This window comes from Rousettus aegyptiacus, unplaced genomic scaffold (genome assembly GCF_014176215.1).
Source record: "Rousettus aegyptiacus isolate mRouAeg1 unplaced genomic scaffold, mRouAeg1.p scaffold_m13_p_10, whole genome shotgun sequence".
In the NCBI taxonomy this organism is placed as follows: Eukaryota; Metazoa; Chordata; class Mammalia; order Chiroptera; family Pteropodidae; genus Rousettus; species Rousettus aegyptiacus.
Window position 1 is genome coordinate 89,225,457 of NW_023416285.1, and position 26,389 is coordinate 89,251,845.

Below are 26,389 nucleotides of genomic sequence, written 5' to 3' on the forward strand. Positions count from 1 at the left end.
CAAATACAATTGACTTTTGAACAATGAGTGGGTTAGGACTACATAGTTGAAAACCTGTGTGTAAAACTTTTGACTCTACAGTCAGTCCTTCGTATCAGCTGATGCAAACCAATCGCAGACGGAAATCATTATTTTCGATCCACGGTTGGGAATCTGCGGCTAGGAATGTGAAAATACTGTTTTCGACTCGCAGCTGGTTGAATCTGCGGATGTGAAACGTACCGGTGCAAAACCCACCGACAGGAAGGGCCGACCGTGTTTGTTGAAAAGAAAGCGAGCCTCAGTGGACCTGGACGGTTCAAACCCGTGCTGTTCAAGGGTCGACTGTAAGTTCGTAAATTTCTCTGTTTCCTTTTTTATTTCTGTCATCTTTTGCTGTGTAATGTGCGTGTAGATTTATGATTGTTTTCTCTTCCTGATGAATCGACCCGTTTATTATCAGGAAGTATCCTCTTCAGCTCTGTCTTGAAGTCTGCTTTATCTGATGTTAAAATAGGCACACTAGCTTTCTTATCATTGGTGTACGCAAGGCATTTTTTTCCACCCTTTGACTGAGAACCTATATTTAAATTGTACTTTTCGCAATCAGCAATATCTGGGCCTTGCTTTTTTATCCAGTTTGTTTCAACTGAAACATTTTGTTCACTTATGTTTAACTACGGACGTCTCCTTATACCATCCTCTTCCTTGTTTTCTGCTTTTCTCACTTGCCTTTTCTTCCTTTTATTTTTTTTCTTCTTTGAGATTGATCAAATAGTTACAACTATTACATTTTAACTCATCTGTTGGGTTTTTAGCTATACCCCTAAATTATTTTCACAGAGGTTATAAAATACAAACTGGGCAAACTTAATATATCAAAATCCACAGGAATACCATTTGCTAGAAAATGTAAGAACCTTTCAAGAACTGTAATTTAACTTACTCCCTTTCCCGACGTTTGTGGAATTGTTGTCATATATTTTACTCTTCACGTGTAATAAATCCCACAATTCCTTAAAGTTATGTTTGCTTTAAAGAGACTTTAAAGAAAATTTTAACGCGTTAAAAACAACTTTACATCTTTACGTACATATTTACCATCTGATGCTCGTCAGTTCTTCTAGGCTCGTTTGTATTCAGGATCATTTCTCTTCAACCTGAAGGACCTTCTTCAGCATTTCATATAGTGCAGGTGATAAATTCCCTCAGATTTAGTTTGCCTGGAAGTGTGCTTATTTTGCTGACAATCTCGAAGGATCTTTTTACTGAGTATAGAAATTTGATAATTTTTTTTTTCTTTCGGCACGTTAAAATTTTATTCCATTGTCTTCTAGTTTTCATTGTTTCTGAGCGGAAGCCGTTTCCTGAAATGCAGAGCATCCCTTTTCTCTCGCTGCTCTTCGGTTTTTCTCCTTCAGTTTGGTTGTCTTTCTGTTACGGTTTTCAGCCGTTTCAGTATGCTATTCCTAGGTGTAATGTTCTTTCTTTTTTCCATTTCAAATGGTTTTAGTTCAGGGTTCACAGAAATTCTCGAATCTGCCGTTTGATGTCTTCCTCCACTTTTGAAAGATTTTCTGCCATTATCTCTTCACGCATCGGTTCTGCACCAAAGTTTTCTCTCTCCTCTTTCTCCAATTACATATATGCTAATCTGGGTGATATTGTCCCAGAAGTCTGATAATCTGCTCTGGTTTTGTATTTTTTTCATTGTACTTTAGATAGTTTCTATTGACCTGTTCAAGAACACTTTACTTATGCTGTGTCAAGTGTGTTACTGAGCTTTCCAATGAACTTTTCGTTTTAGGTGTTATGTTTTCATTATAGAGTTCCTATTAGATTCTCATTTGAGTCTTTCCATCTTAGAATAGAAATTCCTCCAAATTTTCAATCTCTCCCCTCATTTCGTGCACAATTTTTTAAAGTTCTGTAACATATTTATGTGTTCCCTTAAAATCCTTGTTTCATAATTCCAATATCTGGGTTACCTGTGGGTCTGCTTCTAGTAATCTTTTTCTTTCTATCGATTTAAAGTCACCTTCTCAAGCTTCTCTTCATATCTGTAACTTTTGACTGAATACCATTATGTGAGAAAAGAGCAATAGAGATGGACATAGATAATAATTTTTCTAGAAAATTTTTACCCTTTAGGGATTGACATTGCTCTCTCTTCTCAGCAGTAAGTGCTCAGAGTCAGGATTGCTTTGTTGCTTTACTTGCTTTCAGTTTACTTCTGGTTCCAGTCGTCTTGAGAATGAGATCAAGACTTTAGAGTCTAACTAGTAAGAGATTGCTCTCTGCCTTCTAGTCTTATCTCCATCTTCCCCAAGGTGCTGTGTGCTCAGCTTTATTGGTGGGACAAGCAGGGACAACGCATTCTGTGTCTGGAGATCCTCTAAATTCTGATCCATACGCAAGCCCATGTGCATAATTCTCCTCTATTTCTGCTGAGACTCTGAGGATGAGCATTTCTTCAATTTTTAAAAAATAATATAGTGTTTACAAGTTTATAAATCACACTCTTTGCATTTCACCTTTTTCTTCTGATTTATAGTCAGTTTGTATAAGAATACTTGCATAATGAGGACATTTAAAAAATGCTCACACTACCAGATGTGCTATTGAAGGCATAATTATAAAAACACAGAGCTTACCTGGCTACTTTCTAAATCAGATTTTTAAGTGATATTAAAATCATGTCTAACCATTATTTCTGGATGTGTCTGTGAGGATGTATCTGGATGAGATTAGCATTTGAGTAGGTGGATTTGGTAAAGCAGATGGCCCTCCCCAGTACAGGTGAACATCATGCCATCCACTGAGGGCCTGAGCAGAACAAAAGACAGAAGGAGGTTGGACTCAGCATCTCTCTGCCTGACTGCCTAAGCTGGTCTTCCTCTGCCTAGGGCTGGGACTTAGATCATCAACTCCCCTGGTTCTCAGGTCGTTGAACTAGGACTGAACTATATTACCAGCTCTCCTGGGTCTTCGGCTTGCAGACAGCATATTGTGGTACTTGTCAGCCTCCATGATCATGTAAGCCAATATCTATCCATCTATATATACATATTTCTCTAGCTCTCTATCATCTATCTATTCATCTATCTATCATCTATCTATCAGTCTATCTGTCATCTATCATCTATATATCATCTATCTATCTGTCATCTCTGACCGGTTCTGTTTCTCTGGAGAATCCTGGCTAATACATGGGTTGTTCAATTATTGGTAATGAGAAAGTCCTAGAGTAAGTACAATAGTGGATGTGATAGAGATGAGATGCGTGAAAAGATCAATGGAGTAGAAGTGTTCAAGAAAAATGAGAGGAGAAAAAAATAAGTGTAGCAACGTGGAGCAAAGAGGACTTAACCCATCTTTAGGCCCAGCATGAGAGCTAGAGGTCGAGTGAAACCGGCCAGCGCTTGGAAGGGCTGGAGAAAACACAGCGTCTTCAAGGTGAAGTCAGGTTTTGGGTTCTGAGCAGGAATGTGAATGGACTACGGCCACTTCTGCTGTAACAATGGTTTGGAAATCTGAATTTGTTTCAACAAATTGACATATTAGGGAACGATTTGATCATGAGGCTATTTTTGCGTTTACTTATATATGATTTCATCGGTGAGAAATACCGAGCGAAACAGAAGACCGTGCTGGACTGACTGGAGCCCTTTAGGCAGAACCTCAAACTCTCCCAGCTGCCTCAGTTTACAGATTGCCTTCTAAGCCACGCCCACCCGCACCTGGTCTTACAAATTTCCCTGTGTTTTCAGCTGGCGCTCCCTCCACCCTTCAGGATAACTCACAAGCTGCAAGCCTTCCGACACCCACTTCCATAGACCACATTTAGGTCTTTTTCAAGGTAGAGTCCCATATTTATTACAATATTTATGTCTTTTTTAACCATTTAACATGTGTACAAATGTGCATTGTTTTCATTAGGCTTATATTTTTTCCCCCTAATATGTCACTGATGAAGTTTTTGAATGTTATAGCCCCACGCTATTTTCTCCGTAAGCCCTGTGGTTTTTATAGGGTGATTTTAAATAGCACAGCAATTTTCGTTGCATTATAGCAGAAACTGACTATATTTAGAGATTGGCTGCAGTTTAGTGGATTTTGCTGATGAATGGGCCATACATTTTTAAGAGCACAGTGGAAAGGGTTTCAGGAGATCAGAGGAGCAGGATAGAAGGTCAGCAATGGAATATACAGAACTATAGGATTATTAGAATGCAGGGTACACAGTGCGAGCCGGGAGTCTGGAGCTGCTTGTGGATTAAACGAGAGACAAAGGGTAGAATGGAATCAATTTTGCGGTCTCCAGGCCGACAGTGGTGGCAGGGCTGTGAGGGGTGCGGCCGGGAGGGGCCAAGTCCTGGGCCTCTCAGGCTTCTCGTTATTTCTGCCAAAGGAAGCAAAGAAGTGAGAAAGCGAGGGGATCAGGGCAGATGGATTTCTCTCTAGACGCACACGGCTCCCTGAGAGAGTTAATAACTTGAGTGGGAATAAATTCAGGAAAATGATGCGGCGATACTCATTATTACGTCTGTATGGATCGGAGTGGGAGATTTAAAAGTAGGATGAGGCTGGGCCTGAATGTATGGGGTGGTGGAAGGACTTATGCCAGAGCAAGAGGGAAGAAGTGACAAAAAGGGAGGCTGGGGACACATAAATGAAAAGGATTTCGCAGCCTCACAGTTTTGTCTCACTTTATTTTCAGTGACAAGGATGGTGATAGGGACTTGGTATTATTTCTGTCAAAACTGTCGGGTACTTTATAAAATGATGTGGGAAGGGAAGATAACTTTTTGAATAGAGAACATCCTTATTTTATTTTAAAGATAAAGTTAGTGTGTTCCCACCAAAAGAGTGAGTGAAATGCTGACAAGTAAAGGAAGAAAAAAAAAATACTCATTCATCCAGGGCTTGAACCACCTCTAATATTTTAGTGTTTTTTTTTTTTTCCTTAGGATATTTTCTGTGTTTCATTTTTAATGTGAGTGGACCGAAAACTCAAAACAATGTGGCATATTCTAATTATTTTTAAAACGTTGCTTTCTGATTTTACGAATCTGCATCTCAACAGAAAAGTCAGGCTGTCTAGAAGAACACAAATGGAAATTAAGAGTGCTGAGAGCTCTATCATCCAGTTTTATGTATTTTCCGGAAAGTTAATTTACAGTTGACTGTCACAATATCCTGTATGTGGCAGTTTTAAAGCACGGTTTTCATAGGCTTGTTTGTGTTCCTCAAATTACGGTCGGGGGACCATCTGCATCCAGAACTCCTGTGACCTTGTCAAAATGCTGAATCTTGGGCTCTTACCCAGGCTTGTTTTATTAGGATCTCCACGGGGTTAGCCCAGGAATTAGCGATTTGCAACCTCCGCAGCTGTTTTTTTTTTTTTTTTTTTTTTTTTTTTTTTTTTTTTACAGCGAAGTGTGAAAATATGATCTAGGAGGAAGACACAAAGAGGAACTTACGTACAGAGATCGCTCGTTCTCTCTCTCTCTCTCTCTCTCGCTCTAGCATGTTCTAATTAAATTAATCGAACCGCTTAGGTGATATTTCAAGGCGAGAAAACTAAAACGTCCTGAGCTATGATGTGATGGATGTTTTACATGTGCAACCTAAATTTCCCCAGGACAGTGAGTAAAATGGTCACATTAAAGATCTCATTTCACTGATTTTACGTGACGTGTCAACTGCGTGAGGCAGCCCGGGCCCTGCACACCTTCCCTGTGGTGGTGTCTTCTCCGTGCCCCCTGGAAGCACTAGTTTTACTAATATTTACTAATATTTGCCCTTATATATTACTTTTCTTGCCTTTCTAGTTTCATTGGTACCTGCACATGTTAGGATTCTCTAGAAAAACAGAACCGAAAGGCTGTATATATAAAAAGAGGTTTATCGGCTCATGTGATGATGGAGGCTGGCAAGTCCCGAGATCTGCCATGCAAGATGGCAAGCCCTGGAGACCCAGGAGAGCTGATGGTGTAGTTCCCGCCTGAAGGCAGAAACAAGCTGATGGCCTAGTTTGAAGGCCGTCAGGCAGGAGGAAGTCCCCTTTTTTCCAGAAGGGTCAGTATTTTTGTTCTATTTAGCCCTTCAATTGATTGGATGAGGCCCACCCCCATTAGGGAGAACAATCTTCTTTACTTAGAGTACCAATTTAAATGTTAATCTCATCAAAAACACCCTCACAGAAACACCCAGAATAATGTTTGGCCAAATATCTGGGCAGCATATGGCCCAGTAATGTTGACTAATAAAATTAACTGTCACATTGTACCTCCCTTATTCAACCTAGATGGCACACATAGTATTATATAATTAATTAAAAATTTTTTATATTATGGCCTAATTATTAGAGATTATATATTAAAATGCTAACTTAGGTTTTTAAAACAACATTTCACTGTCTCAAGCTAAATTTAAATCCAATAAGTCTAATATGAAAGGATACTTAAATAATTTTTTTTTTTGTTTTTTTAACAAGAAGTACTGTCTTCACCTCTTCTATTATTTTGTACCTGTGGTATTTTATTTATATGATTTTTTTTGAAAATAGCATATTCATTTATTTTTGTTAAATATTTACTGATGGCTTCCTATTTGCTGTCATTCCAAGTACTAGAGATGCTCCTATGACAGGCACAGAATTGCAGACCAGCTGTGAAATGATGCTGAACAGATCATCAGATAAGTAACTTCTAGAACCATTTGTGTTCTGAAAGAAAAATGTAAAGTTGATGTATAACAAAGGCTCTGTCCAAGAATTGAGGGCTTGGGAAGTTGTGGAAATTTCCTCCAGCTGAGGCAAGAAAGGGTGATTTAGAGTTAGCTTCGGATGAGGTAGAAATAAAACAATTTCAGGCAGAGGAAGCAGAATGCAAAGCTTCTGAAGCAAGAAAGAGCTCGGAGCGTTTGGGCTAAAAGAAGTCGTAGGGGCTAAAGCGAGGGGCAGGATCCCATGCAGATCAAGTAGACTTTGTCAAGGATTCGGGATGTTTTCCTAATGTAAATAGGAAGCTTCTAAAGGGTTTCGGGCACAGCAGCGCTGTGATTGGATGTGCGGTTGAGAAGGTCCCTCTGAATGCTCCCCGGAAATAGGAATAGGGAGGGGTGGGCGTGGAAGTGAGGAGATGGGTCAGAGGCTGCTGAGGGAGGGAAGAGAGGATGATGGCTGGACCTGGGGTGGAGGTGGTGATGGACAGCAGTGGATACTTTTAAAAAATAGTGAGACAGAATTGACAGACGGATGTGGGTGAGAGAAAGGGAGAAATCAGAACTCACTGCAAACTTTCTAGGATAAGCAACTGGGTAAATGGTGTTGCCTTTCCTTGGGAGAGATTACACGGTGGGGCTAACAACCCTGAGGGGGAAGACTGTGGGCTCACTCTGGACTCCGGATGTTGGCGAGACTTCCATGTGCAGCAATATCAACTAGACCGTTCGGAGTGAGGGGAACGGTTCAGGCTATTGGTGTAAGACGCTTTCATTGTGACCCAATCTGGGCAGACTCATTTTCTAGAATGAGAGACGCCACTTTTGGAACTCCGCCCGCTTTTCTGCCCAGTTGAGTTTGTGGTGATTTCAGTCTCAAATGGACTTTAGAGGAGAGGAACTGACGACACTGGAGGCGGGAGGTGCAAATCGAGGTGAGGAAAGACCGAAAACATTCTGAGTGTCTCAAAAGGATATTCAAGCAGACTAGTAGCAGCTGCCCACTCTTCCAGATGGTTCAGGTCCCGTATTTCAGACCTAGGAAATGGTCCCGAGGAATAGTCTTTTTGTATCCTATTCAGTAGGTCAGGCCATTTCGTTTGCCATTTTGTTTGATCTTTAATACTAGTTTTCATGGCGATGTTGGGTTTTGTTTTCTTCTGTTGTTGCAAAGCTGGCTCAGAGGTTGCCGGACAGACATCAATTTAAAGGACTAGTCAGTTTTCTTTCTGATTAAAAAAAAAAACCCAGTTTTTAAATTTAGTTAATCCTGCATAAATGTATCAGCACTATCTTGTTTAGAGTACTTGCTTTAAAAATCTAATCAGGAGTATATGAAAAACGACTCTATGTTTTAAATAAGGTCGCCAAAATTCTAAAGACAAACAATTAAGAATGTAACAACAAAAAAGTAAAATTAAGAACTCTACAAAAACAAAAATTAATTCAACAAGTTCTTTGGTCTTTAAGATTTATATTTTAATGAATCGATATTTAGCATAAATGGGATTTATTTTATCCCATTAGAAAACTTAGAACCAAAAATAAAAAATGTAATATTAATATAATGAACTATATATTTTCTTCAAACCAGGGAATTTGGTATCATATTTTAAAAAACAAAAGGTCTTGGTATTTATAGAGCAACAATAGAACAATATCTTTACCTAATGATTTTGATATATTTATTATTTAGGTATTTTTTCTTTCTTGCATATGAAGAGCACTCAATATATCTTCCAGTCTAATTCCTAATTAGTGCTTAATTCAGTTGGTTGGGAGATTGCAAAAGGCACAAAAGGCTAAGGGACTTTAATCAAGGTTTCTTTAACAAAAACACAGCAGATACACTTTATTCATTTTCTTTGTTTTTTTTTATTGCTTGTTTTATGAACTCTTTTTATTATTATTATTTATAAATTTATTTATTTAAATTAGTTTCAAGTATACAGTACATTGGCTAGACATCTATCTAGTTCATAAAACGATGCTCCCCAATTGCTCCCTCCCTCCCCCGGCCCTCCACCTCGCCATCATATTAATGCTAACTGCATCCCCTCTGCCGTGCACCCCATCCCCGTGACCATCTACCAACTACCAATTTGTACTTCTTTAACTCTTCACCCCATTCTCCCAGCCTCCCAAACCCCCTCCCCTATGCCCGTCACCAAATTGTCCACTATATTTGTGAGTCTGTTTTTGATTAGTTTGTTTCTTTGGTTCCTTGGAAACCGCACGTTAAGTGAAATCATGCACTATTTAGCTTTGTCTGACTTACTTCACTAGGCATAATAACCTCTAGGTCCATCCATGTCATTGCAAATGGTAGGATTTCATTTATTTTAATGTATGAGTAATATTCCATTATATATATGAACCATAATTTCTTTATCCAATCATCTGTTGATGGGTGTTTAGGTTGCTTCCATGTTGTGGCTATTATAAATCATGCTGCCATGAATATTGGAGTACATAGATCTTTATGAATTATTGTTTTGGTTTTCTTTGAATAAATACCCAGAAGTGTAATTGCTGGGTCAAAAGGTATATCCATTTTTAATTTTTTGAGGAACCTCCTACTGTTTTCCATAGTGTCTATACCAATTCGCAATCCCACCAACAATGTATGAGGGTTCCCTTTTCTCCACATCCTCACCAACACTTGTTTTTTGATTTGTTGATGATAGCCATTCTGACAGGTTTGAGGTGATATCTTATTGTGGTTTTAATTTGTGTTTCTTTGATGATTAGCGACCTTGAACATCTTTTCATATGTCTGTTAGCCATCTGTATTTCTTCTTTGGAGAAGACTCTGTTCAGATCTTCTGCCCATTTTTTAATTGGATTGTTTTTTCGTTTTTGAGTTGTATAAGTTCTTCATAAATTTTGGCTATTAACTCCTTATCAGATGTATCACTAGCGATTATCTTCTTCCAAACAGATGATGGTTTCCTTTGCTGTACAAAAACTTTTTAGTTCGATGTAGTCTCATTCATTTATTTTTCTTTTGTTTCCCTTGAACTCTTGAAACAATATTTTTTAGTTATAGTCTGTAAAACCTTTGGGGGCATCAACGAAACATAAGCACTATTTTGACCAACTGTCAAATTAGTCTTTTAGTACAAACACAAAGCCATCTTTTACACTATTCATTTGCATTGATAAAATCTCTCCCTTCCTCCCTTCTTTCTTCTCTCTCTTTCCTTCCTTCCTTCCTTCCTTCCTTCCTTCCTTCCTTCCTTCCTTCCTTCCTTCTTTCTTTCCTTCCTTCTTCCCTTCCTTCCTTCCTTCCCTTCTTCCCTCCCTTTCTCTATTTCTTTTTCTTTCAACTAAGCACCAGTCAAAGCATTTTGCTAAAGTACGGAGATGTCTACGGCATAACGTTGCCCCTTAAAAGACCTACGTCTGACATTAAAGGACAGATATGAATGTATGTAATACAAGAGGGCGAAGGAAGAGACGGAGTGAGCTGAATGTGCACTAACTCTGGACGTAGCCAGCCCCTATATTCTGACTTGAAAAGCTGCGTTTATGGCGTGGTTTTGGCAGGATCGGGAGCGGGAGAGCTGGCCAGATGGAAAGGGCATTTTGAAATCACCTTAGTGACTGGATCAAGTGATTTGCTAACAAAATTCCCAATGTGGTACTAAAACTGAGGAGTTTTATGATTGAAAAATTTTATGAGCAAAATTAGAAGCCATTAAGACCAACATTTAGATCCAAATGACTTCACTTAACCAAAGGCCAAATGCCTTTGTGGCTCACAGTTGCTAATGTAAAATGCACTCTGAGGTGAGTCAGGAGCCAGAACAGACTGGGGCCCAGTTGTTTCCTGAACTGAGCCAGTATCTCTAAGTGAACCAGCTGCTGAACTCGGAACCCCCTAACACGTTGGGCTGTTTTCCAGGGTAGCTGTGAGGGGAGAGGATCTCATATTGGTTATGGATTCCAGGTAAAAATGTGGTTTGGCCAAACAAACTGAGGAAACACTGAGTGAAAAAGAGTTAAACAGGCTTTTTGCCGTGGGACCTCTTTAAGAAATTAACGCATTAGTGTGAATTGTGTACTTACTTAGGAGAATATTTCACAAGTTTATTCGCCCAGTGAACATTTTTTCCTGGAGCTCCTTCTACATACACTTTGGACAACATTCTGTTGGGCTAATCTTTGAGAATAAGCTGCAGTTGGGGTAACCATATAATTCACTATCCAAAGTGGGAGTCTTTGAGAATATGCAGAGCTATTAATACTTAGGTTTGACAAGTGTAAACTGGGATTGTCTTGGGCAAACCGAGTTATATGATCCTCCTAGTTATGGATAATAAAGGATGTTGCGACAGCAGTTATTATGCTCTGGATGTCAATAAACGTAACAGGACATAAATAGGTTTGATCAAATCCTCTGAGAAGCAGGCCCCAAGATGAGCTCCAATATGTCAGATATTTATTGGCCAAACCTCCTGTGCAGTAAAAATGAAGAGGGAGCAAGAGAAGATTAGGAGAGCTTCAGACTGAGATGCTGATCTGATATCTGTGAAAGGAGAGAAGGGAGGGAGGGAAGAGAAGCAGATGGAGAGACGGACAGACGGACAGATGAACAGGTGAGGAGTGGGTAAGAAAAGCCTCAGATTGCAGCATGATTCTGAGAAAGACTGCACCAGGCAAATGAGATCCCCAGTCAAAGGTTGCTTGCTGGAGGAGTCCCACCTGGGGCAGGAATGGGCTAGCTCCGGCATCTTTGCTGTGGAAATGACACCTGGGAGCTTGGCCTCAGCGTGAGCACCTTGCTGGGCCCCAACGGGCAGAAGCTAGAGGCTCCCTGCATCAGATTCTCTTGAAGGAGATCTGACCACCTTCTCTGTGACCATCACATAGGTTCACTTGCCAAAAATTAAATATTACTTGCTGAAGTACCGTTATAATTATTTCAGTCCTATTGTTTGGCTCTGAAAATTGGACCTTGGCCTAGGTCCCTATCGCCCAGCAGAAGAAGAGGCTGAGATTTCTTTACAAGTGACAAATCCCCTACCCCAAGTGACCATGCAGTAGAATAGTTGTCAGATTACCGCCCCCCCCCCCCCAAAAAAAAAGATGTGATTCATTGGGAGAGAAAAATACAAGTGTGAATAAGTGGGGAGGATTCCACCCTGGCCTTGTCTGCACAATTTCTTCCAGTTAAATTATGTTGGCATGGATGCGCCGTGTGGCAACGGCAGCCAGCATTGTCGCGGCTCCCTGGTTTGTGGTTGCGTCCATGATTTCTGTTCTCGGAGAATGCCAGCAAAGAGAAGAGAGAGCAGAATTTTCAGCAGCTTTGAATTCAAGGCTGGAAACTTTCCATGGCCCTGAGGTGACTGTTAAAACACGGACATTTTGGTGTGCTCTTTGAGGCAATGTCTGTATTATCAGAATTGATAGCCTTCACAGTAGACTGCTCTGTTCTCCTCTGTGGCTAGTTTGAGGTGAAGATGGATTTTGACCCCAAGGAGCAAAATGTAGCATTTGTCTGTGACTGTATTTCCAAGTCAAAAAAAATCGATTGTGATTGTGCCTCTGTGATGTTTAGTTTTATACATCAACATGACTAGACCACAGTACCTGGATATTTGGTAAATACCAGTCTAGCTGTTGCTGTGAAGGTATTTTTAGATGTGATTAACATTAAATCAGTAGACTTTGAGTGGAACAGATTACCCTCCATAGTGTCAGTGGGCCTCTTCTAATCAGTTGAAGGCTTTAAGAGAGCAAAGACTGAGGAAAAAGGAAAAAGACTGAGGAAGAGGGAATTCTTCCTCCAGAATGGCTGTGGAATTAGCTACAAAATCATCTTTACCCTGGGTCTTTAGTGTGCTGGCCTATCTACAGACCTTGGACTTCCCAGCACCCACAGTCATGCGAGCCAGTTCCTTAAAATCAATATGCACAAATCTACATATGTATGTACGTATTTCTCTACTTACTATCTTATCTGTCTGTCTGTCTGTCTGTCTATCTATCTATCCATCCATCCATCCATCCATCCATCCATCCATCCATCCATCCGTCCACACACACAGCCTATTGGTTCTGTTTCTCGGGAGAACCCTGACTAATACAACCTCTTATGAGGGAGGAACCACGATACAGGTCATTCTAAACGGTGACTAATTTCAGTAGCTGACTAATTGCGAAGCGTTATCTGCCCCTCCTGCTCCCGCGTCTCATCCTAATCTAGCTACCAAATCTCTGTGAGTACCCGGAAACACCGCTGTTCAAGTATTCTTGCCGTCTAATCCTCTTCTCGTCATTTTGTAAGAAGCACATGTATCAGGAAGTTAAAGTTGGCTACTCGCAAAATTCTCTTCCTTTTTCTAGAATTTTAATGGGTGAGAAATCTAAGAAACTTACAGTTGTACTTTTAGAAGCTGCCACTTGAAGAACCTTGTCCTTGGGGAGACCTGTCAAGCATTTCTGTCTCATTATCTCCCAGAGTTTCTCCCAATGGAGAAAGACGATGGACCTTTACAGCCTCCCTTTCTTCCCCTCCCCCTCTCCTCCTTGAATTAAAAACAAGCATGAAATCAGCCTTTGGGTGAAAAGTATTTCTTATTCTTTCCTGTTCTCCTTTTCTGTTATTTTTTTGGTTCTATTAAAAGATTTGCCCTGGAGTCAAGAGAATCTTTGGACAGTACTTTAGAGATTAATTAAAAAGACACATTTTCTGTGTCTTTAGTATTGAATAAAATGAAATTATTTACTGTTTGCCCTTTTCTCAGCAGGGAACTCATTACTCAGATGACTGAAAGCTATGTCCTTTCACCTCGCTTTACAGATATTTTGAAACCTTTTTCTGCTTCTCTAAGGAGCAGTTCAAGAAGCAAAGGAATTTGCATATTTAATTTGTCATGTTATAACTGTGAGATAGAACCGTCTAAAAAAGCAGAAAGTTTTCATTCTCATGTTATTATTTCATTCCATATGACTTGCTTAACCAGAGCAAAACTAGTCTCTTCCACCAGATGGGGCGGATGCTAGGAAAATTCCAGGTAGAGGCAGAATACAGTAGTCAGAGGGCATATAGGCCAAGGGGCAGGCAAGCTACTAGTTAGGAAAGGGGGTGCAGGGTAGAAAAAGGGTTAGAGTGTTCCAAAAGACTGGCCTGGCTTGGCGAGGGGGAACACCTTCACAAACTATTTTTTGGAGCCCTAAATGTGGACCCTGAGAGTCAGGGAAGTCTAAAGGCCTCCAGCCGCCACCCAGTTGGAGTTAAGAAGAAGATTAGAATTTTCCAGCAGTCGATTAGCAATAGCAAGGCAGAACTTTAGTCCGAGAGGAGCTACGATTCCAGGCAGATTTTCCAACTGTGAAGATCACTTATCATACGTGGGATACAGACATCAGAATGCTGTTACTGGTTGAGCCAGCGCTCTTTAGATTCCTGCTAAGAAAGGTGCCTGCAGTGGTAACGGCCTCATCCACAGGGAGATAAAGGCCCGGCAGATAGAGCCAAGCAAAGTTCACCTGTCACTTTGAATTCCCTAGCACCGACTGTGAAAACGAAGGTGAGAAATTAGGGGCTGTTTTAAGTTCAGTGTGATTTTATGATTCAAAGTATTTCTTACCTGTGATATAGATATCCCAAAATTCTAAGTGGGGTTTCGTCTACGGAAAACTTTAAAAATTATCTAGGTACAAAAGTTCTTTCTGGTGTTTGACTCTACACGGTGAGATGTAGTTACAGTGGTGCCTAGAGGGTGACAGTGACAAGGCTAGAGTGTGGAAAGGGTTTGAGAGTGAGGAAGAGTAGACGGTGGAAATAAACCTGACTGACTTCAGAGTTGCAGTGAAGGTTAGAACAGGTGTGGACCACTGCAACATCCAGACCCTACATTCGCTAGTCAAGATCCCTCATTTCCCAAATTAACTATTATTCGCTAAATCCAAGTACTCACAATTTTGCTACCTTAGACTTAGCTGTGAAGTCAGGTATTAATTGAATTGCACTAACTGATTTCTTGCTGACATGAATTTTAGAATTTGATAGACTGCAACAGGAAAAATTCAGTTTCTTTTAATAGCATTAAAAAAATCCCTCTTAGGTCAACAAATGAGGTTATCCTATCTCTGCAAGCTCATCTTTTCTGTCCTCAAGTCTGTTATCACTTGAAATCAACAAGTGTACATTAGGCATCTCTCATATACCCCAGTACCATGCTTAATATTTTAAACAAAGCCAACTAAAAAGGATAGTTAGCCCTCGATAAGTTCTATTCATTGAGTGTTTATTTTGGCAAACATCATGCTTGTTGCTATATGTACATGTCTCATTCAATCTTTATAATAATCTTTTGAGGTACTGATCCAGTACTATTTCTATACAACAAGTAACCCCAAAACTTGGCAGCTTAAAATGACCATTTTATTATACTGACACATTTCTGAGTCAAGAATTTAGACAGAGCACAGAGGAAACGGCTTGTCACTAATTCATAAAGTCTCGGGTCTCAGCAATGACAAGAGCTGGGAGTAGATTGTCTTTACTCACTTGGCTGTTGATGCCGGCTGTTGGCAGGGGTTGTTGATCGAGGCACCTACACTCGGCTGTTCCATGTAGCCTGGTCTTCCTCCTAGCATGGTGGTCTCAGGACCTCCAAAAGGGAGTGTCCTCGCTAAAAAAAGAGGAAACTGCATTGACTTTTATAAATAGCCTTGAATGTCATTGAGCATATTTCCAGTGCATCCTCTTGATTACGAGTGAATTGTAAGTCTACTCTACATACTCAGAGAGAGGGAATATAGACCCCTATCTCTCGAAGAGAAGGGGTTAAATAATTGGCAGACACATTTTAAAACAGCCAGAGTTTATTCTCATATGAAACACACTGGTTTCCTCCCAAGATCCTATAAAAGCGACACGTGTGATGTCATCAGGCCTAGGCCTGAGGTCCAGTATCTCATCGTCAAAATCAAGTCCATGTGTGGATAAGACTCCTCGGGTATCACTTCTCAGGTTTGACTCTTTAAGTAAGGTTTCTCTTTATCTGAAGCCCTGAGGACTAAAGAAACAAATTATTTACCCAACTCCCCGACCAAATTATCACCACTCAAAGGTGGGACAGGCATGGGATAACTGCTAATACATTCTGGTTCAAAAGAGCAGAGAATGGGAAGCCTACGACAGTCACTGGTCCATAGCAATTCTGAAATCCAGTCAGCCACAGGCTGCCTGCCTGACCCTGCATTAGAGCTCAGTTCTATTTCTTAGGAGTTATTCTCTGTGGTTCTTGAATCTTCCCTCTGAGCTATTGGTTCCATCTTTTGAGTCATTTTTCCTTTTCCATAATATTTGGCCCACATTTGTAACTGAGTAAACTCCTCATGTTGCTTCCTGCCCATAGTAGTTTGGGGGTTCAGTACAAAGGCCTCCCTTCATTTCGTACTGTTTCTGCCCTTCTTAGTAAAACCTGACATATTTCCATCATTACAATTTCCTTAAAACTTTATGGGTTTTCTTTAAATCTTATTGGGGTTTACTTCATTAGACATAAAGCCACAAACACAAATGTCTTTAAAACAAGCCCTTCTTTATCTTGGGGTCCCGAGAGGTTTCTGAGTGACAAACAAGGCCCTTAAGGGTTCTGAAAGCTCTTTAAGAGGGAGGGTGTATGAGACGTGCTTTTAAGATCCTTAGGGGTCTTTTTATATGTCTGAAGGGTTCTATGAGGCACAGTCTTAGATCTTCCTGAGGATTTAACAAGTGATCTTATAGATTCTCTTTTAGATTTGATCTTTGCCCTAGAAATACTTCTTACTTTGGAATTTTTTTTTACCCTTCGAGGATGCCAGAAATGTGAAACAGTTTTACTTTTGAGCCCGGCAACTTCTACCTCCTGGAGGGTTCCTCAAAATTTTGCTTGGAAACCTAACAGTTTGCTTTTTAGCTTGCCTCTCTCCACTTGCATTTTATTATAGGCAGCAAGAAGGAGCCAGGTGGATTTTAAAAAAATGTGCAGGGTTTGTTTGTTACTTTTGGTTTTATATCCTGCATATGAGTGAAATCATATGATTCTCAACTTTTTCTGTCTGATGGACACAGACAGTGGATTAGTGGTTACCAGAGGGAAGGGTGGGGGAGGGGGTTGGTAAAGTCCCAATGGAATACACATGTGATGTATTATTGTACACTTGAAAACTATTTGATTTTTGTAACATGTCACCCCAATAATTTTAGTAAAAAAACCAAAAAACAAAAAACCAAAATATGTGCAGGGAAATCTGCTTAGCTACATCACCAAATTCCTTAGGTATATTTTCAACTTTTCATATTTCCACATATGACAGTTTGGGCAAACTTTATACCACTAAGTAATAGGATTTTGCTTTCCTCTAGCTTCCTTGCCTTCAAATCCTCAGCTACAACCTCCTCTAGCCTTGTCAGGCTTCCATTAACTGTCCCCTTAAGATCTAATCAGCCACTGTCAGACAGTGGTTTCAAAGCTAATGTCCCATCTTTTAGTAGCACTCTACTCCTGGGTACCAAATTTCTGTTCTAGTTATCCTGTATAATGAATTGCTTCTAAAATGAGCATCTTAAAACAACCATTCTATTAGGTTCATATATTCTATAACTCAGAAATGGCTTGTCTCACGATGGCTGGGTCCTCAATGGGGAAAACTCAATGAGCAGGCAAATGACTTGACAGTTGAGGGCTGGAATAATCTGGAGGTGTCTTCACTCACATGTCTAGCAATTGATGCTGGCTCTTGATTGAGACCTCAGGTGGGGGCTCCCTACTGAAATACCTAACATACGGCTTCTACCTGAGACCTGGACTTCCTCACAGCATGCTGGCCTCAGAGTAGTTGGTCTTTCTAAATGATAACTCGAGGCTCCGAAGGTGAGTGTCTCAGTGAAAAAAGCAGAAGCTGCATAGATTTTATTGACCTAATCTTAGAAGTTACCCAGTATCATTTTTCCTGTGCTTTTTGTTGTTGCTGTCGTTGGTTCCAAGAAAGTCACAAATGCACCTAGTTTCAAGAGGAGAGTGCATAGATTCGACCTCTTTATTGGAGGGTTGTCAAAGAATTTGCGGACATATTTTTAAACATCAATGAATATTATTATCTTATTTTACAGAGAAGGTTAAGTAGGTGGCTGAACCCAAATTCAATTAACTCCAAAGGCACATCTCATCATCATTATGGTATATTGCTTCCAAATATGCTATAGAGTAAACATTAATCACTGATGGGAAATGATTTTGAGCTAAAAAAAATACAGTTCTTGAACTGAACTTGGGAAGAAGTGTTGAAACAATTGTCAATGTTAATTAAAAGCAAGAAAACAGGTTTTTTATTCTAAAATAAAATATCCATAAAGATGATCATTAACAAGTTCACTTTCAAATTTTCAATTATAGGGGACATTCAATATTATATTAGTTTTGGGTATACAGCGTAGTGGTTAGACATTTATATAATTTACAAAGTGATCCCCCCGACTAGTCTAGTACCCACTTGGCACCATACAGAATTATTACAACGTTATCGACTATATTCTCTATGCTGTTCTTTACATCCCCATGACTATTTTGTAACTGTCAATGAGTGCTTCTTAATCCCTTCCACCTTTTTCACCCAGCCCTCCAAAGCTCCTCTCATCTGGCAATCATCAATTTGTTTTCTGTATCTAGGAGTTTGTTCCTGTTCCATTTGTTTGTTCATTTTGTTTTTTAGATTCCACATATATGTGAAATCATATGGTATTTTTTCTTTCTCTGCCTGACTTATTTCACCTAGTGTAATGCCCTCCAGGTTTATCCATGTTGTTAGAACAAGATTTCTTCAAGTTAACCTAGAGGGTAGTATGTTAGATCAGAAAGAAGGGCAACAAGAGTTATTTTCTGTCTATTTTGGAAAGGGGGGAAGGAGAAAAGGCTTGAAGGTGGGGAAGGAAAGCCAGGGCTTGTCCAGAAATACATTGTACAGATTTGCTTGAGTACAGGATACACTGGAGGTGCTCAAGGAGATAAGGCTAGACAGGTAAGATGATAGTATCAGGTGAAGGACTTGAACTTTATTCTAGATAGTGCCATCTAAGGTGTCTGAGCAGGAAAGTAATACAATCTGATCTGTGTTTAAGAAAGAAAATTTCAAGATGACAGATGCATTAGAATATGGTGAGACTGGAGGCAAATGACTAGAGCTAGAGGATAAATATTAGGCATCATGGTATTTTACTTCTAATATAATTTTCTAATTAATCTTTTGTCCTCATTAGCGCCTCCTAAAAAAAAGACGGGCTTTGTAAACCACATTCTATAACTGAAGTAATTATTTATATGTCTATATTCTCATTTATTCTGTAAAGGTTTTGCTACAGTATAAAAACAATATAAAATGAGAATGTGATAAAAAAAAATGATAGCGTAATTTAAAAAAAAAAAAAGATCAAGGCCAGAGAACACAGCAAGGTAAGATGCATTAGAAAATATTGTTGAACAACGCAAGGCATAAGGCCCTTGGAGGCTACTAAACCAGGCTGCAAGTTTGACTCTGAGCATCCATGAAGCCAAAGCAAAAAGGGAAACACAAACAGCTACAAAATTCATATCGTCCATGAGATACGATCCGTAACCCCCATGTCCTTTCTAAAAAAGAGATACGAGGCAGCTGGCTGTCATACGAATTTGAAGGCAGTTGTCACACACAAGCCAAATGAAATAAGTCACTTGATTCTGGTTTTAGTAATAGCAGGAGCACGTTTGTGTGGGTTTCGTTGAGAAATTCTCCACCGAGGATAGTGGAGACAACACAGTGCTTCGGATGCGGAAAGGAGAATGAGGCGAACGAAGTACAGCGTCAGGGAGAGGAGAGAGCATCTGCCTCGTCATGGCTGGTCTTTTTCAGGGTGTAGTGAGAGGTCAAGAACGACAAGGAGTGGTCTCATTCTCATTCTGTACCTCACAGAAAGACTATATATATATATAATATGTGAATCGCCAGTTTTTAAACGTTTAGTATTTCAAGTGAGTTTGTGAGTCTTTTATTAGGCACATGTGTGACTTTGCATATTTCACTTATATTGACTACGACATTGAAGGACAGGCTGGTTTATCGATTGACTTGTAGCACGGAACCCTACTGATGATAGCATGCCAGCTACAAATTTGACTTCATTATAGAAACCACACCAAGTTCCGTGGAAACAGACAAGAGTCCTCCAGAACCAGGTGTGTGACTTGTGCCAGTGAGGTATCTTTCATCAGTATTCATTCCTTCTTGCTTTTGTCTTCTCCTTTCAAGAAAGACCTTGTTTTTGAAATACAGCCTTTCAAGGCAAATGGGCAGGGATAATTTTCAGGGAAACACGCTGAAAATAAGACCTTCGACACCTTCGTACTGAGTGGCGAGGATTACGCAGCAGGCAGCCTCTCAGTGTCTTGATAGACAGATTCTCCCATCACATTAACAACCCTAATCATCAACACACATCCAAAAACTTCATCTACTCTTTCCTTTTGTAGCAATTTTCAGCCCAGATTTGTGGCTCGTATTAAAAACTTAGGCGTCCGAGATCCATAATCGGAAGTGTGCTGTGTCATCATAAATCTCTCTTTTTTCAAAGGCTTCAAAGGAATGCATTTTCTCCCCATACGCATCATTTTTTTTGGTGCATAAAATACTTTTGTTTGGAGATAGGAGAATTCGATTCTGTATGCATTTCCTAGATGTCTCCCTAGGGAGGTAGGGAGGGAGCCAGGGTAAGTAACGCAAGGAGGCGAGATAACAAAGGCTTAGCTCAGGAAGTGTGTAGTCTGACAAGGGCTGTGACAAGAACCCAAACAGCCATCACTCAAGGTAGCCCTGGGTCGCGGGAGTTATTGCTCGGGTTCTAGGCAAGTTCCCATCTGATTGGGTTCGGGAGAATCAGGAAAAGTTTTGTAAAAGTGTTGAGAATTTTAATATATGGAGCGACAAGATCAGTAAAATTACCTTGTCACACTTGTCAGAGCACTCAAAACAGATATCTAACACTTATATCAGAAACATCGTCAGCTATACTACAGATTTAATGCCCAAGCAAATTTTTGGTGCCTTGCAGAAGAAATGGTTTCCTAACAGAGTTACGGAAACCAGTACATTGTATATATCCTCCTTCAGGTTGCTGTCTGGAAGAAAATGTCTTGTTCCTCTTCCCGGATCACCTAACACTTCGCCTGGAAGAGAACTAATTTGGATACCTGAATACTGAACAGCACAGCAATTAATAAGGGGGACCTTTTTTTAGTAATTTTTAAATAGTAGAGAGGTCAGCTCTAAAAGTGTTTAAAAGTTGGAAACCCTGTTGCAATATGTGTGCTTACCGTCCAATGTCTTTTTTTTTTTTCACTTCCCAAAACATACAGTAATAGTAGCTTTTTTGATTATCTGCAATTAAAGTAAAAAACTAGGCTAGGAATGGCCCTCCTTCTGCTGAACTTTCAAGGGAAGACAAGGTCACAATCTAAGAGAATGACTTTTTATTTGAGGTATGTCATTCAATCAAGGCAATTTCTAGTGGAAGCTTTACTGGTTTCTCGAGAAATAGCTTGTAAAGAAAGCTTTAGCTCACAAATCCAAAGTAATGGAAGAATGACAGAGAAGAGACCGTGGTGCACATAAAAATCATTAAAAACACTCGCTGGTCTTCATTCTGACAGGTCATTGACTGGCAGGACATTCATAACCTTAGCACTTTGAAAAGAAGGCTTAGCATGAGAGAAATAGCTTCTGTACAGGATCGATCTGTTGGAATAATAGAAAAAGACCCAAAGGAAAACTTGAAATCTTGAACTCTAAGATAAACAAATCTGTACAAGTCCCCAGTCTTTGTTAAGACTCCTTATTTGTTCAAAGGAAAGCTAAAATAGTCAGAAAGGTATTGTCTGATGGGAAAAAGAATGCCAAACAGGAAGCCAGATCGCTAGGTTCTTCCGTTCATTTCCTACGCCACCTCTTGAGTTCAAGTTTTCTTCTTTGTAAAACAGAAATAATATACTGTCATAAATCTCTCCTGGAACTTTTGTTGGAATAAAATCAGATACAAGACTCAGAAGCTTCTTCAAGAAGGTTAAAGTATAGGCTAATAATAAGCATAGGCATTCATATACAGAATGGTCCAGGTATACCAGACATAGGCTTTAAGCCCCAGATAATCCTGAGGTAGATATACTCACTAGTCTATAGATCAGGACCCTGAGGTTTAGAGATGCTAAGAAGCTGCATATGATCATGGTGATAATAAATGGTAAAGCCAAGATTCTCTGATTCAACTGCTACACAATTATAACAGCATTGAAAACTGGAAAGATCTAATGGCTTATTTTGTTCAATTTCACTATTTAGGAGGTGCGCCTTCCTTCCCCCCAACTCTTCACTCTGATAACCCTTAAACATTTTTCCTGTCTCGATTAGAACACCACCATGGGGATGTGATACTGCATCTACCACTGTATTCCTAGCTTCAGCACAAGCTGGTCACTTAGTAGTAAATGAATACTCACTCAATAAAAGATTGAACGAAGGAAACCGGGATGTAGAGGGATGGATAGGGTGGACCACTGCCAAGTGCACAGTACATCTCCAGTCATCCAAATCTCACTTTCTCTCTACTGTCCAACTAACTGGATGCGAAGTTTATTTCCCGTTCAAAATAAGGGTTTTTGAAGCTGAATACTTAAATCCTAATCCATTAATTAAAGCTTCAGTGATTCTTTAAATTAGTCATGCACTGCAAAAAATAGAATGATATATTATTTAGGTTAAGAAAAAAAATCAGCTGACAGGAACATTGAGATAGCTAAAACAAGATTTGGAACCAATTAATGACATGAGAAGCAATAGGCGGATGGATATTAGAGAAAAGGCTCAAGGCTACCTTCTATTAATTTTTGTAGCCCGTGGAATACTTTCACATCAGTTCGGTTTGAAGAATATAAAATTCTTCCACCTACTTAACCATGAAAAAAAGTTCAATTTCAGCTTCTTCCTGGCAGGGCACAGCCATATTACGATAAACTGAAAGGTAAAAAAAAAAAAAAAAAGCAAGAATGAAAATGACCATGTAAATAGAAGTTTTAATAAATGATGTTTAGATGAACTTATAATGCATAGGCAGACTTACAATGTTCAAATGAAAAAAAGACATTTTAATCTATTAAGAAATAGGATGATTTCAAAAAGTGTCATCATTGTGCCATTGTGTTGATAGATGGCATTATTCATTTCAGTGGGAGAATTCATTTTTTTTTTTTTTGCCTGTTTAGTAGAAAGCAATCACTGTGCCATCTAGTGTTTATTAAAATTCGTTGACGAATACACTAACATCAAGGGAAACGTATCCCACTTATAGTATGATTTAACAGAAAGCTAATCCAATATGCTCATTTTTAGATGGACCGGTTGAGGTAAAGTTGAAATAAAAACACAACAAAATATGACCGTGCGTATTTTTAAAACTCTTCATGATGGAAAATTTCAAACATACATGAAAGTATAGAGAATAATACAAGAAACCCCAAATTTCAACATTTTATTTGAACGCTTATCGACTGAAAGCCAAACCTGACTCATGTATAATCTCCCTTACTAGATTATTTTGAAGCAAGATCCTTCTTTACTGAAGCAAGTCTTGTATTTTTTGATCCCCAGATATGTTAATATGCATCCCTAAAACAAGGACCCTTTTAAAGTACAACCAAAATATCATTATTAAACCTAAAAAAACATTAACAATGATTTCTTAATATCAACTGTTCAATTAGTATTCAAATTTGTCTCATTCATCTATATTATTTTTTTTTACACTAGCTTTGATGCTCCAGGGCTCCATTTTCTATTATTATGGTTTGTTTGGCCCTGGGGACTCTCGCTGTCTGACATAGTTGCCTTGCCTACCCTCCCACCTTGGTCTGGCTACTTTCTTCACTTTTGGGTCCCTGATCTGTTCCATTTACATCCAATACCCAGCAGTTTCTCTTCTGTCTGGGGATTTCTCCTGTATCCTCTCTGTGTTTTAACAATGGTGTTGAGTATTTGAGACACCTGTTGTCTCCTCATTGTGAATGGTAGCTTTTAGAATCGTGAAGGCTTCTTTATCTTTCAGATGCATTGTGGTCTGAGCCAGCTGAGAGTTTCCAGGGCATGTGGAGCCTGCAAAGCTCCATTCTGGTTTTGGCTGCTGTTGTTGGATTGACCTGAAGAGCCTCCCACCCTGAGAGTGGACTCTTTCCTTTGACAGCAGGCACCTCTCCGCCGTTCAGTTGCTGGGCCCGTTTGTCGCAATGCCCTTGTCTTTCTGCTTCCTCCTGTAGCTGTCACCACATGTCTTGTTGCTGCCAGTACTTCGTCCCCTCCAGCTTGTGGGAATGTCTTGTCACCGTTGTCATTGATGTTGTCGTTTTGCTGTCTCAGTTGTTCTGTGTTTGTTGGGGGCGATTTAGGGAGATTGAAAATCCGTTATTGCCGCTGCTTTTATCTTCCTGCCTGTGGATAATTCAGGAGCAAAGGTGCTGCTGTCGATATTTTTAAACATGTGAAACCCAAGGTGAGATTTCATTTGTTTTTCTTTTTAATGACCTCGTTCTCACCCCCACCTCCCGCCACGAGCATTTAAATATATCAGATAATAAGCATGATACCGGCTGAAAATACAATGAAAAAAGTTGAACGGGATTTGGAAAATATCGAGAATCTTGAGAGAAAAATGCTGGTTTGTCTAAGTTTGTAGTATTATGGAATAAATCATTCCAATACTCTTCGAAATAAGCACTGAGAATTTCTTTCCCTGTGATAAGCCTCTCAGAAATTCAGGCTTAGAGAGAGTGTATGAATAATCAGCCCAGAAACACAAACTGAATGAAATAAAAGGAACGTTCACATTTTCGAGACCCGCCTATTATTATTCTGTTACTGTGTAATGTGCGACTGCCAAAATCTTGCGTCACTTATTTTCTAGTCAAAATGATCATCGACGATGTATAATTTCTTGTCATGTGGTGTATCAATCAACTTATGTAATTGATTTCTTTTTTTTTTTTAACTTTCTTTGTCTAAAAAGGATCTCGATTCCTTTTAGGGAGTAAATAAGTACCATGTGCAGCAGACAAAATAATTTCAGTCACCTTCTACTGTGTATACAGCAAGTGCCACCTTAACTAATATGCCCAATCTCCGGAAAATGACTCCATCGACTTCTCCGCTGCCCAAGCCTGAAAATGAGGTCTCGTATTTAATTCCTTCTTCTATAGCATCACTCCTTTAAATGAGTCATAAGATGCTGATTATTCCATCTATAAATGTCTCTAGGATTTTTTTTTTTCCTTCTTGTTAACCCTTGCCACTACCTCGAGGCTGGTCGCCCTCTCTCTTGCCTTGACCTTTGTAACACGCATGTTCTCCTTCCTCCTGTACTAGCTCCGGATTTTGATTTTTCAAAGCACAAATCTCATCCCGTCTCTTCTTTACTTAAAACTCTTAATAGTCTTCTCACTGGTTTATGGTTAAAGTCCAGGACCCTTAATGTGAGTTTCAAAGTCCTCCACCCTCTCTCCCCTGCTATCTTTACAACTTTTGCCCAATGTTTTTTTTTTTTTTTTATTGAGGCATAATAATTGACATATGCCATTATAGGTATATATTGCAAAATGAACGTCGTAGTAAGTCTAGTTAACATTCATCACCACATGTCGTTACGCACTTTATTTTCTCGTGATAACTTTTAAGATCTCTTAGCATCTTTCAGATGTACAACGCTAAGGGGTAACTCTAGCCTCTGCTGCATATTACATCCCCAAGACTTAATTACACCAAACGATTTGGACACTTTTATACTAAATTCTCTACTCTTTGACTTGCCAGAAGTTCCTTAATTTCTAAACCAAAAAGGTTCATTCAGGTGTTTTTTTTTCCAACTGAAATTCCATTTCCCACTAAAATAAATGGGCAAATGTTCCCCCTCCCTTAGAATACATCATTCTTTCCTAAAAAACTACTATTTTTTTCTTTACAAATGGATCTTATATTTACTAACGATTTGCAAGTCACTCTACTAGACACATTTCAGACTTTTTTTCTGTTTCCTATTTTCTCAACTCTGCAATGAAGTATTATCATCTCCATTTCATAGATGAGAAATCGAAGCCTCAAAGAATTGTAGTGTTTGTCCAAGGTCGTATAACTAGTAAGTTGGTGAGAAAATTTGAATTCATTTCCAACTTCCATATCTGGGCACGTGACATTTGGACTAAATTGCCTTATTTAACTTGGCCTTTACCTTTCTTTCCTCTCTGCCTCCCTTTTCTTTCTTCCTCCCTCCCTCCCTTCCTCCCTCCCTTCCTTCCCCATTTAGTCTAAGTCTGGCACTTTCCTCAGTTCTGGGAAGATAGCAGGTTCCTGCCCTCATGAAGCTTGTGTTTTGAGTTAGGGTTGTGCGTAGAGACAGACAATAAACAGATAAGAAAATTTGTCTATGTACGTGTGTTTAATATGTCAGATGATGTTAAGCGTGAACTTCACCCCTTGCTACTCTTCCTAAAAAAGAAAGGCAGCAGAATACGGGGACTGGGGTGCCCTGCCAGAAAGTTGCTACTTTGTATCAGGAACTTACAGGTATAGACAGCTCAGGACCCACACGCGCCATCAGTTTCTCTTTCAGACAAATCTT

At 39.5% G+C, this 26,389-nt stretch overlaps 1 protein-coding gene across 2 annotated transcripts in view; it reads left to right on the forward strand.

Annotated features, from left to right (window-relative positions):
- Positions 1-230: 230 nt before the first annotated feature.
- ST8SIA6 (ST8 alpha-N-acetyl-neuraminide alpha-2,8-sialyltransferase 6) overlaps positions 231-26,389 on the forward strand; it is a 160,083-nt gene continuing 133,924 nt past the window's right edge. Inside the window, exons 1-2 of one of the 2 annotated variants that reach the window (XM_016150633.2) lie at positions 241-326; positions 3,750-3,838. The gene's annotated coding sequence lies outside the window, so the exon portion shown is untranslated. Of the gene's footprint in view, positions 327-3,749; positions 3,839-26,389 lie in introns of both variants that reach the window. The other variant, XM_036228162.1, reaches the window with a different exon arrangement.